Source organism: Canis lupus, chromosome 32, assembly GCF_011100685.1.
Source record: "Canis lupus familiaris isolate Mischka breed German Shepherd chromosome 32, alternate assembly UU_Cfam_GSD_1.0, whole genome shotgun sequence".
Taxonomy (NCBI): Eukaryota; Metazoa; Chordata; class Mammalia; order Carnivora; family Canidae; genus Canis; species Canis lupus.
The window spans coordinates 16,925,011-16,943,120 of record NC_049253.1 but is presented as its reverse complement, the minus strand read 5'-3'; the positions used below and the strand labels follow the sequence as shown (position 1 = coordinate 16,943,120).

The 18,110-nt window shown below is 34.7% G+C and overlaps 1 protein-coding gene across 1 annotated transcript in view; it reads right to left on the bottom strand.

Moving 5' to 3' along the window:
* Window positions 1–18,110, bottom strand: part of PPP3CA (protein phosphatase 3 catalytic subunit alpha) — a 309,732-nt gene that overhangs the window by 252,428 nt on the left and 39,194 nt on the right.

The following is an 18,110-nucleotide window of genomic DNA, read 5'->3' as shown; positions in this document are numbered from 1 at the left end:
ATGTCTTTTCCTTAAGTGTAAATGAACAAAGATTTACCCCTGTTCCTATCACATCACATAAACCAATGTTCTAAAATTTCCAAAACAATGATATACATTTCAAAGAATTAACCAAGTCTATTTCCTTTTCCCTTCCCTTTCAAACACATATATATACATGCATATGTATATATACATACATATATAAGCATACACATACAGACACATTCCACAAAGTTTTCTAACACACAGGGTGTTGGCCATTCCTATCTTGAGGAAACACCTCTCCCAAGATTACCAAGCATGACCCACAAAGTCAACAAAGGGACTCCTGAACTTAGTGGCTGCTGCTTTGAAACATGCCATTAATCAATGGTAGTGTGAATCATTAAAAAGCAGTCCATAGAACACAGACTTAAGAACTTGTACTCCTTCCACAAAGGTTTTGGCAGATACATTATACAACAAAAACAAAAAAGCAAAACAGCATAAACTCCAACCCTAAATTGCATGGTTAAAGTGTCTATTCTTCAGAGTAAAAGCACATAAATATATCTCAAAGCAATTGAGCACAAATGTCAACCACAATCTTGGCATGGCTTTTACAGAGACATCTGACTCCTTTGAAACATTTGCATACATCATGGAGGGGATCACAAATTAGTTAGGTCATAAAGCACCTGATAATATTTACTATACTAATAAATTACCAAGAAGATAGAAAAGTCATGATGGATTATGAATGAAAGTTATGGAGTTATTTTAATGAAAGTCAAACCTCTCATTAAAAAACAAAAACCTCCTTACACAGTGGAAAGAGCTCTTATAATCAAACTCTTAGCATTCAGGAGCCCTATCCTCATTTTGAAATGGAACTCTAAATACTCTTACAGGCTGCTCTATATGTCAGAATTTTGACAAAGGTTCATTTTAACCATTATTCCCATACTGATTGGTTACACTAAAGCTATTAAAAAAAAAAAAAAAAAAAGTATCAGAGATTCGGCATCAGCAGCCCTGGCTGGTGATGACAGGCCATCTAGAGAGAAGTTGGAAGAACTTGGTCCTTTGACAAGGTTTGAGTTAGTGGATCCACTGTCACCTGTGACTGGGTTCGGCCTAAGGAGAATGTATTAGCTGCAGCAGCCCAGGATCAGTTTTTGACAGCTCAAACTTGAATCTGTAGGCTTTTAAAAGTTGTTAGTAATTTTTTTTTTCCTAGTGGAAAGCATATATATTTTTTCCAGGAGATTTTAGGTTGTACACATTGAGGAAAAAAGTGTGTGTGTGTGTGTGTGTGTGTATAATATTAATATATCTTTTGTTTTAAAATAAGGCAAAAAAAGTACTTTAAAGCTATGTTTACTAAACACTTAATGTTTAAAGATTAAACAAAAAGATGATCTCAAATGTGTATTTCATTTCTCAAACCCAGCAATTCCAGGGGAAAAAAAAATAGCTACTACCAAAAATACCTTAGCTAATTTATCTTGTTATAACAAAGTTTAAAAGTTTTGGAATAGCCATCAGCTGTATATCTTTTGATTCTTCCAAACATATTTAAATATACTTAAGCATTAGAAATGCAATTGAAAAGTCACACTCATTTATCTAAATTCCTTTTAATATATACGTTTAGCACTGTACCACCAAAAGAAATAGAAGAATCTTTGGAAAGAACTGACATTAACCTTTTCTTCATGACAGAGATCTTGTTTTGAAAATATTCTGCATAGAAACACAAGGTTCTGATCAAAACAGCGGCAAATTAATTTTCTTAGATACACAGTCTAGTTTTCAGTATTGGGAGTATGAAGCTCAGATGCCCTCCGCAGCCTTCTATTCAAGTGCACAAGCTTCTGTTTAAAGAACCCACATCATTCTACATACAGGGCAGGAAAGCTGTGCACCATTCCAATAAGACATACACAGAATTATTATTATTTTTTTGCCTTTCAGGATCTATGGATCATGTGACATAAAAAAAGGAAACATAATAGTAGCTAGTTGTCTATTAACTAGCCTCTCTTTATTAATGAATGTGACAAAATTCCTAAATGTCTTTTCAGTAAATTTGTCCAAAGAGAAACTTTAAAGTTATTTTGTTAATCAATGGTTGGTAACTTAAGCTTTATGCAATCTCAGAAAATCCAAATGAACACAACAGTTTCCAACAACCCAGTTCCTGCTGCCTTATAGTGTTTTTTCCCCTCCTTCCTCAGACTGCTCAAGTCAGACAGGTTGAGGTCACCTTCAAGAAAGTCCTTTGCCCTGCCAGGTTAAAATCATGCCAGCAACCAAAGTAGCATCTGATATAAAAATAGGAGCCTAAGGAATTCAGGGAAAGCAAAGCACATTGAAGGCCAAAGGGTCACATGGCCAACAATGCAAAAGAGGTGATAGAAGATTAAGGCTGTATCTAAATGAGCAATAGAACCAACCTCTCCTACCACATTAATCAGTTAAATTAATAAATCACTAAAACAGCCAGGTGTTAGGCTGAAAAAAACTAAAGTAAGTGGACTATTTGGTGTTGCAGAGTCACAAGTAAAAGACATTAATCTTCTATGTTTTTACATACCTTAGTTCATACATAAGAGCTATTTATTTCACTGAGGTAAAATAATGGCTACACCCCCCCAAAGAATATTGCAAGGCTGTCAATACAGAAAACTAAATATGAAATTAATAGCAATACAGCATACAAAACATGGAATTAATTACTCATGTCATTTCAATTTGCAGGTACCCCAAGATCAAACAAATTCATAGATAACAATAATTTTTTAAAAGGAAGATGGAGGAGGAGGAGATTGATATCAAAATAGTGCTCCCAAATTCAGAAATAAAGTTAAGGGGTTTACAGGAGTTGAAATCATGCTAGTTACAAAGGCATGATAATGTCTGGGAGGTAGTAAAAATATTATCTGTATATTAAAAAAAAATAAAGGAAGCAGCTGTCTAAACATTTTAGCTTTTTTTCCAAAAAATGTTTATGCATTGGTCTAAGGATAGAAATAATCCAAGTTGAGGCAATGTTTTAAATCACTGGAACACACCACATACACACACACACACACACACACACAAATCACACACAATGCAGTGCCTTGTGTCCCTTCCTCCTTCCCCTTTTTGATTTGAGGCATTTCCTCTCAACTTGGCTACAAAAAGGAAATCCTGAAAGTGAGGGTCACCAACAATTATGTCACTCCAACTGTACATGATAAAAGAAAAAAATGCCCTTTCTTTATGGTTTCAATTATAAAAAAATGACATGGGAATGCTATCTTTTATAAACCACCATGACAAAGTTCATGCCAGACTGATTTTATATTAAAAATGAATCTACATTAAAATATACTTATAAAGTAAAACAAAATAGCTCCAAACTAAAATAGCCCAACTAAAATATGCATTTTTATTTTGCATATTTTCATCTTTATGTATCAGAATACATTTTGGTTGCATAGTTGTAATCATGGTTCCCTTATAATTTTCCATTCTGCATTTTCACTTAACATTTCATCATAACATTCCCATATGCCCCCTGTATTTCCAGTTATTATTCCATTAGGAATTCCTTAATATTCCAAAAATGTAATAAGCTATTTAGTCACTTCCTTACTTACTTCTACCCTGCCTTCTTACAGAATGGGCTTATAGTGCAATCACTATCTTTTCAGGTGGACAGTTATGATTTGCATTATTCTTCTGTTGGACACTTACAGTGTTTCTAGTATTTTTTTTCTCCCATTGTAACTAAAATTGCAATGAGCAACTTCGTGTAATATAGTTTCCTTTCTCAGTTGAATTATTTCTTTGGAAGGAGTCAAAGTCTGTAACCAATTTTCTTAATAACTATAATGCCTCATTGTTTTATAAAATGTTCATACCCATTTATAGTATCAGGAGTAGTAAAGTAAAACAAATTATCCAGTAATTATTTTAAGTATTAAAACCACTCCAGGATCAATTTTCTAAATGCTCGTAAGTTTATCTTTTAATTTTTAGAATTAAATAAATAATGAACACTTCTAGATAAACTTCAAGAATGTGTCTGCCAGAGTCTAAAGTAAAATCAATAGTCACCCAACTCCTAAAACTTACTCTCGGATTTAAGCACTGTTAACAATTTGGTACATATATTTTCACATTTTTTTCTTCTGTATATAGAAGCATATATGTATACATATAAGATTTCTAAACTTGGGGATCCCTGGGTGGCTCAGCGGTTTGGTGCCTGCCTTTGGCCCAGGGCGTGATCCTGAAGTCCTGGGATCAAGTCCTACATCAGGCTTCCTGCATGGAGCCTGCTTCTCCTCTGTCTGTGTCTCTGCCTCTCTCTCTCTCTGTCTATTGTGAATAAATAAATAAAATCCTAAAAAAAAAAAAAAGATTTCTAAACTTTTCCTTCATTTTACAACACAAAATCTCTCCCTATCTTCAATAATGAGCTCATCATATGACTTCTATGACTTCATATCATGACTTTAATAATATGATTCTTCCTCATTCAAATATCACTTGGTTCCAGTAATACATCGAGAAATATCACAAGCACCATACCAATTTATGGTTAACTGCCACTCATAAACCTAAAACAGAAAATAAACCTCAAATTACTTTAAACACTGGTGTGTGTATATGGGTCTATGTGTGTGTGTCACAGTTACTTTCCTAATTATATTTAAGACCACTACTAAAATGGGCTAGCATACCATAATAAAATGGAATTTATTATCTTGGTGCTAGGATGATACAAGGAAGTGTTTAGGAAAGAAGCTAATATGGCATCAGAAATGTATCACACATATTTGAATAACTAAGAGTGTATAATGCCAAAACTTTACTAATCAAGACAAGCGCAAAAGTGACCTACAGTTTCAAAGGAAATGAATGACACCGAGTTAAAAGTTGACAAAAGTTCATGACAACTGCCAGGAAGAAGCTAGCAAAAATCATGGAATAGTGGTTTCTCTAAAGGGTATAACTGTATTCCTAATTTGATTGAATCACATGACAGTCTCTATAAAGAACATCATGTTTGTTATCTCTGTATCAGCTTGACTCTTTCTGGAATGTCCGTAGAAGTCCCATGCCTCTCCTGTTATCAGCTATACAATCAAGGCAGAATTGCCAACCAAATTAAACCACCTCTCCTGCATTGGCTGTTCCATCAATAGACCTTTTTTTTAGATTTTACTTATTATTTGAGAGACAGAGAGAGAGCACAAGCACAGGAGAGGGGCAGAGGGAGATGGAAAAGCAGACTCTCTGCTGAGCATGGAGCCATCTGTGGAACTTGATCCCAGGACCCTGAGATCACGACCTGAGCCAAAGGAAGATGCTTAACCCACTCAACCACCCAGGCACCTCTGACAGATTTTATTTTTAACAATCCTTATTACTATGTGGTATTTTTTTGTTTACTTAATTACTTAACATATGTCCTCCTCCACAAGAATGTAGGCTTAAGAAAGTAAGAGCACTGTCTCTCCATAATTTCATTCATGTCAATGAATATTAATTGAGCTCCTTCATATTCTGGACAAAGGGGATAGAGTAGTGAGCAAAACAAGCAAAAAAAATGTGCTCCCTGGTGAAGCTTACGTTCCAATAAGAAGAGATAAACAGTCCACTATGGACTAAAATATGTAGTGTATTAGAAGGTAATGTGTGTTGTAGAGAAAAACAAAATAAGGGATACATAGAGTGCCAAGGAGAAGGTAGAGATGTATAGTTACAGTTTAAACACCATCCCCAGCACCAAAAAGAACATACAGCCAATAGATAAATACTGATTCATGGGATAAGGCCAGACTGCTAAAAGCTAAACAGCATATCCCAATTCCCTGGAAACAGTGATTGGTTTTGAGATGTGCAGCTAACAAGATCACAGTCAGATTCAAGAGACATTACAGCAAGCAAGACCATTATATTTGGAGCTACTACAGCCATTTTGCAGTCATAAAAATAAAACCATGTAGGTAGGAAGGCAGAGCCCAGGAGAGCAAAACAACCAGCACTGGCTACAGCATTTGATTAGTTCAAATGATATCTGAAGATTTGCCCCCTGACCAGGCTATTCAATTATGGAGGGCAGTAAGAGCCGCTGGATCCACTAAATCAGCATTCTGTGTGCGGCAAAATAATTCCTGCTTTGCTTCACTAACAGCAGTTCTCTTATGGACCATTTCCTCATCTGAAAGTCAGTTACTGATGTGGTGTTGTCTAATCTCCTCTGAGCTGGGGGTCCTACTACTTGCAATCTAAGGAGTCTGTACCGACATGTATTCCAATGTATTATATAAATCTAACATAAATTACCTTCTCAGCACCTCACGCTCATCAGTATGACCTTGTTTGAATTTGGAATATTTCCTCTACTTTCCATTCCCAGCCTCAACTCTCCATCAGTCCATAGATAGCCATACCCTACTTCCTTATCTCTTTCACAAAGCTTCACCTATTAACCCACCCATTATTCATCCACTCATTAAATCTAACATATGGTGGCAGGCACTGATAGGCATTAGAAGACGACGACTAATAAGACACAGTCCTCATTCTCAAGGACATCTCAAAAAGGAAGGGAAATATTTGAATAACACCTGCAAAAGCAAATGCAGACTAATTAACCAGAATCATGTGTAGGAGACAATGGCAGTGTAAAGGGTGAGGGGATCAAATATATATTTTTGGATGGCCCATAACTTCTCTCACCTCCTTTGAGCCCACTGACGGTTTCAATTTCCTGTTCTTTATACACATGGCCCCCAACATGACAGTCCTCTCTTCTTTAAAAGGTCCTTGAAGCCAGGAACCATGTCCAATCCTTCTTTTCTATCTTCCCAACTTTCCAGCATATAATACAGAACAAATCACCAATACGTATTTATTAATTCAAATATGGGTGTTTTGTACTCAAACTTTTGAAAAGGACCATCAATGCTATACGTAGCCCTCGTTAAGCTTTGCTTTTTGACAGACTACTAATTTCCTCTTACCTGTTTTGACAGCTGAAAGCTTATCAGAATTGCTCATCCTAAATTCCACCAGTACAGGTGCCGCCTCTTCCCATGGCATCTCCACGTGGCTCCTAAATCAGCCTCTTTGAGGGTTCAAATAACTTCCTGCTTCGCTTTTGTTAACAGGAGTTCTCTCAGGAGCCAAGGAGAGGATTACTTTAGAGCATTTTGTTTTTGAGCACTGTACACAGGAGCCACAATCCTGTGGCAATGAATTAGAGAATTTTTACTGCCACTGTACTCCTTAATCAGGCTGTTCTCAACTTAGAAAAAAAAAAAATTAAAGAATGATGAACTAAGTGGAACTAAGTACAGCTTTTAGTATTTGCAATAGACCAAACAACAATTAACCAAAAAATGAGGGGTGGGGGAAGGGGAGGGCACAGCATGTTCCTGAACAAAATTTTATGCATTCTTAAGAGCTGATATGATTCAAAGGGGAAGAGAAAATGTTTTTCTCATATGGCAAAGAGTGAATCTAGTTTGTACTGAAGTACAATCTCACATATCAGATCATAAAATTTAAATATTTTAAAAATCCTTTTTCCAAATCTGTGTGGTCATTTGTAGGCTCTCATTTATACGTTTAATAAATCAACTTGCTAGCCATATTGCCCAAATCATGTCTGCCATTTCAAAATGTTATACTAAAATGTTGGTATTATAGTGCTATTAGTGCTATAGCTAAAACACATTATAGGTGAAGTAGGCTATAGGAGGCTGGTCAGGAAACAAAATGCAGATTTATAATGTGGCCTATGGGCAAGTGCATTTTGAAGCTCAAGGGTAGGAAAGGGTAAACAGCATGGAAAATATATTCTTGACTTCTCTCCAATCTAATCCCACTAGCCTTTTGTGTCCTCCTCCCTTACTTCCTGGCTCCATCCAAGGCAATATTACAATCCGCCTTTTCCACCTTTCCATGCTTCCCCTTTCGAAGAGACAATCTGGACAGCTACCGACTGCCCAGAGCTGAGTACAAAGGAGGAGACAAACTCGGGAACTCTTTGTTCACCACCCAACCGTGGTTGTGTCCTCTTAAGAAAGGAAGAAGGGCTGGTCACTTTCTCTTTGAAGTACCTACTCCTACTCCAGTACATTCCATTGTATTTTTCCAGAGTTAGAAGATGCCCCTGTTCCCACCCTACATGTCTACTAGCAGAGTGCGAGAGCAGAACTGTGAGTGGACATCCATGCTCTCCTTCCAATCTCCACCTCAACATGTCATTAGGTGACCTTGTTCAAGTCACTTCAACTGCCTGGTTCTCAGATGATCCAAGTGTTTGGTAGGCCCCTTGCTGCTCAATATTTTTGTTCTCATTTTTGCATACTCCTACTTCACTTTTATTGCTTATCTGTACTTCAGTATTATAATTTCATATCCACACATTAACCAGGTGCTATAAGTTTATTCCCTATACATAGAGAATTTAATGATCTATTTCATTAAGGACTAAATTTTAGTCCCTAAAACTACTACATTCTAGGAGTATTTTTTGTGAGTTTTAATAATGAAAAAAATAAATACATTTCATATGGCAAGAAACAGAAACCTTTCCATCTAGAGTAGGATTTCTAAACCTCAGCATTATCGACATCCTAGATTGGATGACTCTTTGTTGTGGGAAATTGTCCTGTGCATTAGAGGATATTTAGGAGCATCCTTGACTTCTGCCCACTAGATATTAGTGCCTGATCCCTATCTCTAGTTACAACAGTAAAAAATGTCTCCAGACATTGCCAACACCTTCTACCCCAAACCCCTACCACATTGGGAACCACTCAGGGAATAACATTAAAATAATTTAATTATCTAGAATCTCAGAATCCAAAACATCCATTATAGACAAGGTAGGTCTATGGTACCAACAGGCAATTACTTAAGAGAAAAAGCAACTTATCTGGAAAAAAAAAATACTTGCTCATGTGTTAGTACCTTAAAGACTTTATGAATAATGAGATATGAGTTATATCAAAATAGGCATCTATTTTCTAATTTGTGCATAAAGTATACACAGGTGGAAAACCTCAAAGATGAGCACATGTACATTCTGTGACTATCAAGGAATTCTAAATAACATTTCTGGAACTTTCCTTTTGGAAAACGGGACACCCTCATTCAAAATCTCATTGTAGATCTCATGGTTTAAGGCCATGTCTATTCTATGTCTAGAATAGAAAAACAAAATGGAGATTTGGCAATTCTCTTGATACTCTTATTTTGCTTTAAACTTTTCTCTTTGGGATCTAAATTATGGTTTTTTGCTGTCAACATGAATAAATTTAACAAGAAATTAGCAAATCTACAATGACTGTTTGCTATCTAGGCACTACCTACTCTAATGATTTAGATGTTTATACCTCTTTCCAGGAGTCCTCTTAGCTGGTTCTAAATTCCAGAGGAAGGTATAAAAAGAAAAACATTTGAATTCTGCAGGTCTCACACTGGAGAGTGTGATCTTTCACTTGGATGGACCAGACCCAACATCTTATGAATATTAAACCTTTTTGCGATTGGAAGGCCTCGAGGAACGTTTTTTGTTATTGAGTTTTCCTTTTAAAACTGGCAAAGTCTTTTTTTTTTTTAATTTCTTAAGGAATATTCTATGTTTTTCAAGAAAATGTGTCATGTATAGAAACACATTGTCACTTAACCTTAAAAAAATAAAATTATACATTTTAAAGATATATTTACATGGTAGCATGAGAATTTCCAACCTTGTTAAAGTGTGGGTAATTTATTAAAAAAAAATTCAACTGATTTCAATTAAAGTAACCTTTAAATCATTTTTAATTCTATTTGTGTCTCATTCATAGCGTAAGAGTTAACTTATTTATAGACTAGTATGTTTGTTTCTACAACTAAATATAGGTATTATATATATGTAAATTTTTACCTTTATTATTCATCTAGAGTCTAACATAGTCCACATTTCTCCAAGTGCTTATTTTTGTTCATTTTACTGCTCCTTCATAGCTGTATGAAAAAGCTAAGGAAGAATAAAGAGAAGTTGAATGAACTATTTTCATTACAATCTTGGTTTTGACAAACCAGGTTTTCTTTGTTTGTTTTGGTTTTTGAGTTTTTTTTTTAATTAACTTCCTCAAAAATAATCAGGAGGTAATTAGGAGAATGTATATATTTGCTCTTTAAAGATCAAATCCCACATGTCCTCATTATTCCCATAGATTCTGGTGACTATGTCATTTTATTTAAAGGTTTAAAAAAAAAATAAAAAAAATAAAGGTTTTAGTGACAGACCTATTTTTCTGAGGGTTTCAAAGAGATTTCTCTGTTTTTGTTTCCCAATAACTTTCTTTTAATAAGGGATAGTTTTTCTGAAGATTATTTATTATTGCAAATATGTGCAAAAATTTCCATTTATGCATACGGGACTACCACCGATAAAGTAAACAAGTATAGATCTAAATTAAGAGACTTAAAATTATAGCTGAAGTTAATGACTCAGAGCAAAACAATGCCACACTATTTAATGTTTCTTTAACGGTCCCTTCTTTTTTTTTTATTTTTTTTTCTTAACGGTCCCTTCTTAATCTTTTCTGAATTATTTCTTTTAGAGCTGCAATGGGATTTATTACAGACCATAAATACTATTTTAAGACAGTACCTAACAGTCAGATCAAGAGTAACTATAAGCTTCCATTTCAAAAGGCATGGAGCAAAACAATTATCATCACACTCATTTACCATGTTCTAAGTAATTATTATATGGACACTATGAATTGGCTTCATAATACAAATTACTGCTTAACTTAACCAGATTAACATCAGCAGATGGATATAAGGTGATTGAAGCTGGCCCAAGGTCTTTTAGAACCATATAACTTGACTATGCAGAGAATGTCCTGGTCAATTACATGTCGCCAGGAAGGGGAACCCACTGGGTGACCCATCCTGGAAAAGGATCAGCCATGCCAGCCCCCACATACATAGTCAGATGTTTGCAGAAAACTCAGAATACAGCATACTATAACAGAAACTTGTACAGTTTGTTCCTCCTGTTGTTCTGTGCAGGAATAGTGGCCTTGGTGATGAGGATCTGCTGCCCTAAATCTCAGATACCAAAGGTCTACTTCATACTGTTTAAGTCATTTTTAAGTAAATCCATGAAGGTAGTTTTGATGATTGGTTTTTCATGCCTTAACATAATGTTTTGATTACAGCTCCTTTTGCTTGAATTCTCAGCTATTTTTACTTTTATCTCCACCACTGCTGTTGCAAAGCGATTGGACTAGCAATCAGAAAACCTTCTCTTAAAGGCACTGGCTCTGGGGCACCTGGGTGGCTCAGTGGTTGAGCAATTGTCACCAGCTCAGGTCGTGATCCTGGGGTCCTGGGATCAAATCCCTCATTGATGTGTTCCCTGCAGGAAGCTCCCTGCAGGAAGCCTGCTTCTCCCTCTGCCTATGTCTCTGTCTCTCATGAATAAATAAATAAAATCTTTTTAAAAAATAAATAAAAAATAAAGGGACTGGCTCTGCGGACCTAGCTGTGAGCATTCTCAGCAGGTATAGGCCAACTCTAATGAAAGACTCCAGAGCTTCCTCTCAATTCCAAAAATCTTCCCCTATAAGTCTTAGAATCAGCTCAAGCCAGCAGGTCTCACTGCTCCTTCTATGCCATCTTCACAAGAAAGCGCTCCCTCAGATAAACTCAATAGTCCCTAAGGTGCAACCCAAAGTCATTCAGCTCCACAAAGACTCACGTTCCCTTCCAAACCAGACTAACACAAAGAAACCTTCATTCATGGTCCCCTAAAAACTGGCCGTCAATACCTACACCTACAAGGGACCTTTTATTGTTTTTTTTTAATAAATGTTATACGTCAGACTATTTAATTTTGTTCTTTATATCTCTGAAATGCTACAGAATAAGAGGCTTGCTTTTTTTTTAATCTTAATACCCCACTGCAACAAACATGTAGTAAGCATCAATAAATGATACTAAGTAAATGATTTATAACTCCTATTACAAAATGTCGAACTTATTTCATCAAGGCATAGGCAATAGTAGGTAGAGACACATTTATACTACTCTCTCTCATTATCATCAAGGACTGGCATCCTACACATTCCGACAGCTACTTAAAAAGGCATTCTTTCAACACACTTTTAACAAATACCTATATGTGCCCAGTCTAAGCCTGCCACTAGGTTTATAAAGTTGATTAAATGATCTTTGCCCTCCAGGAACATAGTCTACTAAGAAGGAGGAAAAAAGGTAAAGTAAAAAAGACAAATAATAGACTAACACACAAACTACTATTTCAGACAGACAAATAATTTGGGTCATAAGGATAAATAAACTAAAATATTAGCAGCTTTATTTAATAGAGATAAACTAATAAAATTAGTGCACATATGTATTAAATAAACATTTCAAGCTGTCAAGTCAAACCACCCATATAAACACTTTGTATCCAGAAGATGTGAATCATAATAACATCATAAAACATGTTTAGTCAGAAAACCTGTTTGAATAAAAGATTGGCAAAGTCACACATCTTGGCTTGGTTTTCTTGACACAAAAAGAACAAAGATCAGATCAAAAACATAAACTGTGATGACAATCTACTAGGGAAAAGGCATTAGGGTTACCATAGTGATGAAACAATTTTTGTTACTACTTTTTAAGTTAATATTTTAAATCTCTTTATGCCACAAAAGATAATATTTCATGCAGAGGTCTTAGATGTTATCCCAGACTATACTGTATATTCACTTCCCCAAAAGTAATGTATCTTTGAGAAATTCTAAGTTCTCTCCACCTTAAAAATATCATTGTTTCTATTACTATTCATGAATAATTTAGAGATAAAAGGAGAAGGAGAGGAAAACATTAAACTAAAAATGTATCTCAATCTTACCAAATAATTTAAGATGTAGGATTTTACCTTAGACCACTTCAAAGGTCCTTAACAGAAGTCACCATCATTCATCACAAAAAGAATCATGTAAAAGGCTAATAATTACAGGGGGTGCCTAGGTGGCTCAGGTCATGATCTCAGGGTTCTGGGATCCAGCCCCGCATTGGGCTCCCTACTCAGTGGGGAGCCTGCTTCTCCCTCCCCTCTGCTTGTCATCCCTGCTTGTGTGGTCACTCGCGCTCTCTGTGTCAAGCGAATAAATAAAATCTTTAAAAATAAATAAATAAAAATAAGTAAAAGGCCAACACAGTAAACAAATGCATACACATTCTTATCTAAAAATTTACATATATTTTATACATTTATATATAAAACTCTCTCCCTTCTTTGAGCATGCACACACACAAACTCTAATGACATATAAAGCAAGCGTTCATGTCCTCAAATGTCCAAAACTTATTGAGACTACGAAACTCAACTCATTTAATATTGAAAACAACATGATACACTGATTCTGACATATTAGGCCCTCCCTGCTTAAGTATTTCTTTTATTTTTTAAGATTTTATTTATTTATTCATTAGAGACACAGAGAGAAGAGAGACAGAGATACAGGCATAGGGAGAAGCAGGCTCCATGCAGAGCGCCTGATGTGGACTCGATCCGGGGACTCCAGGATCATGCCCTGGGCAGGAGGCAGGGGCTAATCCACTGAGCCACCTGGGATCCCAAATATTTCCAATGAAATTAGTCTGTGTCACCTAATTCCCTTGATCATTTTTCACTCAAGTAATGCAACAACCATGCTTGCTTCTAGGAAAAGTAATCCTGCTTAGGTTTGTGAAGATTAGTTTACATATTTTTAAAATTACCTTTTACTTTTGTACATAATTAATGGTATGGCACTTACTCCAAAGAACAGGATTTCTTAACTGCCTTTGACTCATGTCATAATCCCGGAGTCCTGGGATGGAGTTCTGCATGAGGCTCCCCCGCAGTAGCCTGCTTCTCCCTTTGCCTATGCCTCTGCCTCTCTCTCTCATGAATAAAATAAATAAATAAATACATACATACATACATACATACATTTATATATATTTTAAATCACACATGAATTCAGAAAAAAAACACCAAATAATGGCCCAATTAAAACATGTAAATAAAAAAACATTATCTATGTGTTTTCTGCAACAATTAATCCATTTAATATAGTTTATAAAATATCCTAAAGAAATCTCAATTTGAAAGGAAAAAAAAGTAAAAATGAAAGTAAAGCTACCTAGTTTTTAACACGGTACATCCTTTTCTTTCTTTTTTTTTTCTGTTTTTTTTTTTTTTTAATTTATTTATTTATTCATGAGAGGCAGAGAGAGGCAGAGACACAGGCAGAGGGAGAAGCAGACTCCATGCAGGGAGCCCTATGTGGGACTCGATCCTGGGACTCCAGGATCACACCCTGGGCCGAAGGCAGGCACTCAACTGCTGAGCCACCCAGGGATCCCACATCCTTTTCTTTTAGATAGTAATCTCACTGGTAGAGATTACTTAGATTTCTTTATAATGTTCATTCCACGTATTATAATGAGGAAACATTATGTAAAATGTATAAATGCTAGAGAAAATGCCCCAGACTGAGAGTAAAGAATGACTTTATTAATTCATACATGCTAGAAATAGTCCCCAGCATATTTCTAGGATGAAGTCTCACTCTGTCCCAGCTGTGTGACCATAGACAAGGAATTCACCTCAGTTGATCATCTTTAAAATGTAGTAGTCGTCTCCATCTTCAAGATCCCTTCTGACTCTACCACTAGGAGAAGATCAAGCTGCAGTGGTATATCATCATAAATATCTTAGTATTACATAATCCCATAATCAAGGACAAACCTTTCTAAGTTAGCTTACTGCCACAAAGTAATAAATAACTCTTGCTCTATAATATCAGCTTGCTCTATAACATCTACTAAGAAGATAAGTAACAGAACATGCCATCTCCAAGTCTGCCATTACCATATGTTTTTATACGGAGCTCCAAATAACCTAAAAGTACTAACTTTTGATTAATTCTCAATACTATCATTCCCATTTGACAAAAGGAAAAACTGAGTCTGGGCCATGGTAATAATCTAGCTCTGTGTCAGCAAGGCAGAGCCTGACATGACCAGTCAAAAGTTCCGGGCTCTCAATCTCTACCTTTTGGGAGTTATCACAGTATCTCAATCGTTCTAAAGCAGTTATAAACTAAGGGCAGGAATCAAGTTGAAAAGGTTAAGGCAAATTTACGTCTCAGTTAAAACTTAGAAGTGGCCATTAAATTTATTCTGAATGCTTCTAACATTACAGATGCAGGGTAATTGTATTTCTTTTACGGCTACTTCTCTAACAATTTCAGTAACCACCCCTTCCGTCCAGGGAAATATCCATATTTTCACTATGTGTACACAAAGATATACAAATGTATACATTTAATAGGATATTTTATTAACAAAAATGATATAAGATATATGATCCTATAGTTACATATACATACCTATATACAGTTTCCTTTATTCCCTTAAAAAAGATCATGGACACTTTCCCAAGAATATGCCTATCTACCAGTTCTTTTTAATATAGCTACATTCTACTTATAGTTTGAACATATATTTGCTTCAAGACATTTTCACTGGCTTTTTAATTGCTGAAAATACATTTTAACAATTAGATTAACGACATACAGGTCTTAGTAACAACAGACATCATATACTTTATCCCTATGTATTGGTCTTTTCTGAAGGATGGATTCCTAGAATAATAGGGTCAGTAAGGCAAAGAGTGTTTTTGGGTGTTAAAAATTCCCAGTCTTATGGACAGGATGTAAAAATGGTAATTTCCCCCATATCCTTACTGGCATTAGATATTACAAGTCGGCTTAAATTAACCAATCTGATGGGATTAAAATAGCATCTTATTGTTTTCATTGTATTATTCTGACCACTCATGAGATTAAATACATTTATAAATCATCACTGGTCTTATCTGCATGTTGCTTATGGTTCATACCCTCTCCAAACTGGTTTTTGTTTTTTTTTTTTATTAAGGTGCTAAAAACCATTTACATAATAAGTATGTTAATTTTCTACCATTTTTTGAAAAAATTTTTCTGCCTTTGTTCATGGTGCCTTTGCAAATGAGAATATCTTACTTTTTATGTAACCAAATCTGTCAATATTTGCTTTTTGGATCAAAGTTTGTTAACAAGCTTATGAAGATCATTTTCACCAAGATATTTTCTTCCTATACTATGTTTTCTCCCAATATTTTTACTTAAATTGCTTTTTGGTTTTATTTATGTTGTTAGTATACTTGGAATTTGTTTGTTTATTTATTTATTTATTTATTTATTTATTTAGTAATCTCTCTATCCACTGTGGGGCTCAAACCCTGAGACTGCATGCTCTACAGACGGAGCCAGGAGCCCCTGGAATTTATCTTTATATATAAAATCAAATAAGGCTGAAACTAATGATGTACTATACGCTAATTGAATTTCAATTTAAAAAAAAAAAAAACGAAAACTAAAATCAAATCAAATAAGGTTAAAAGCTATGCCATATACTTTTTTGAATATTCCATGCTTTTTCTTTTTAATTGAAATGCCATTTTGTCATTTAAGTAAGTTTTACTATGTATTAGAACTTGTTTCAAGATTTTGCCTAATGATGCCCATTTCTGTGCTAATACTGCTATGTCGTTTTAAGTTTTAATTCTTGGTATAGACCGTATTCTCCTGTAGTTTCACTTTTAGTTTTATTTCTACAGATGAAAAAGTTTTCTTATGGTTCTTAAAATTAATACAATAAAAATAAATAAATAAATAAATAAATAAAATTAATACAATAAAAATCTAAACATAAAATATTATGAAGAGTTCAAATTTGATCATCTAGGTAAGAATGGAAGCCATTACTCTATCTTCTGAATTCCCAGTGTAAAGATTTTTTAAGTATTATATTCAAAAATAAGTAAAAATGTACAGTATTACATTTTTAATACATTACATTTTTAATATATTACATTTACTTTTTAATATAAAAAGTTACAATTTCTACATATTCTAAACTCTATATTCATTTATTTAATTTACCAATACAAGTAATTAAAGAATATGAGAAAAATAGTCTTTGACCTTATATTTTTTTAAGTAGGAAAACAAATCTCTAATAAACATTCCTTATTTTTTATATTTTATAACTTCTATGAGACTGTTTCACTTTAAACAGACCCATCAGTCTGGCCTAATTTACAGAAAAACATTGAGGCCATTGAAAATTAACTGAAATGTCAACCCACTTTAGAAGAAAGCTATTAGTAAAACAAGGGTGAAGTTACAAGCACTTGTGAAAAGCACAATAAATAAACAATGAGACCCATTCAAAGATACTGGGGAGACATTTAGGCTTTGCAGAGTTAGAACAAGAGACAGCAGAACCAGTTCCCACATGGGCAAGAGTTTGTTTATTTTATTTTGCTTATCTGAAATCAGAGTAAATGATCCCAGTGGTTTGGAATGGCTCAAAAATGTTTCTCAGCATCTAGGGAAGAAAAACTGCCTGGTTTTCAAGCAGTTTAACTGCTTTGTAGGAACTCTTTTGCTCATGTGGACCATAAAGCTCATGTTTGAAAACTAAACCATTTAAGACTACAAAAGGCATTATTCTGTCTTTTTGTCATCTGTGATTTTTTTAGTCCTACTTTTAAGAGTGATCAAAAGAAATAAAGAATACTTTCTACATAACTTTGGAAGTACTGTAGTCTGCACCCATGAATTATGGTTTATGAAAATGCATTTACAGAATTAGTATTTCATATCTCAAGAACAGTGAAATGAACTTAAATGGCTACTTTAATCATAATTGAAGTTTACTAGCAAACCAACAAATATTTAGAACGAGAGTTATAACAATCTGTTTTCATGATTTAATTTGGGGCCAGGCTAACTGATGAGAAAGCCTAGAACATACTTCTTTTAGAGTGCAAGTATGGACGGAAAGTGGTAACAACCATCCTTTTCTTCACATTAAGAAGTAAAAGATGACTATATTCTGCAAATAGAAATAAAATGAGATTAGTAATATGAAAACTTTTTACTCAAGTCCAACTTCAGAAAGAAATCATTTCTCATAATTTTCCTACTTTAAAAGCAGGTTATGAAAGGTATTGGGGGCCCATT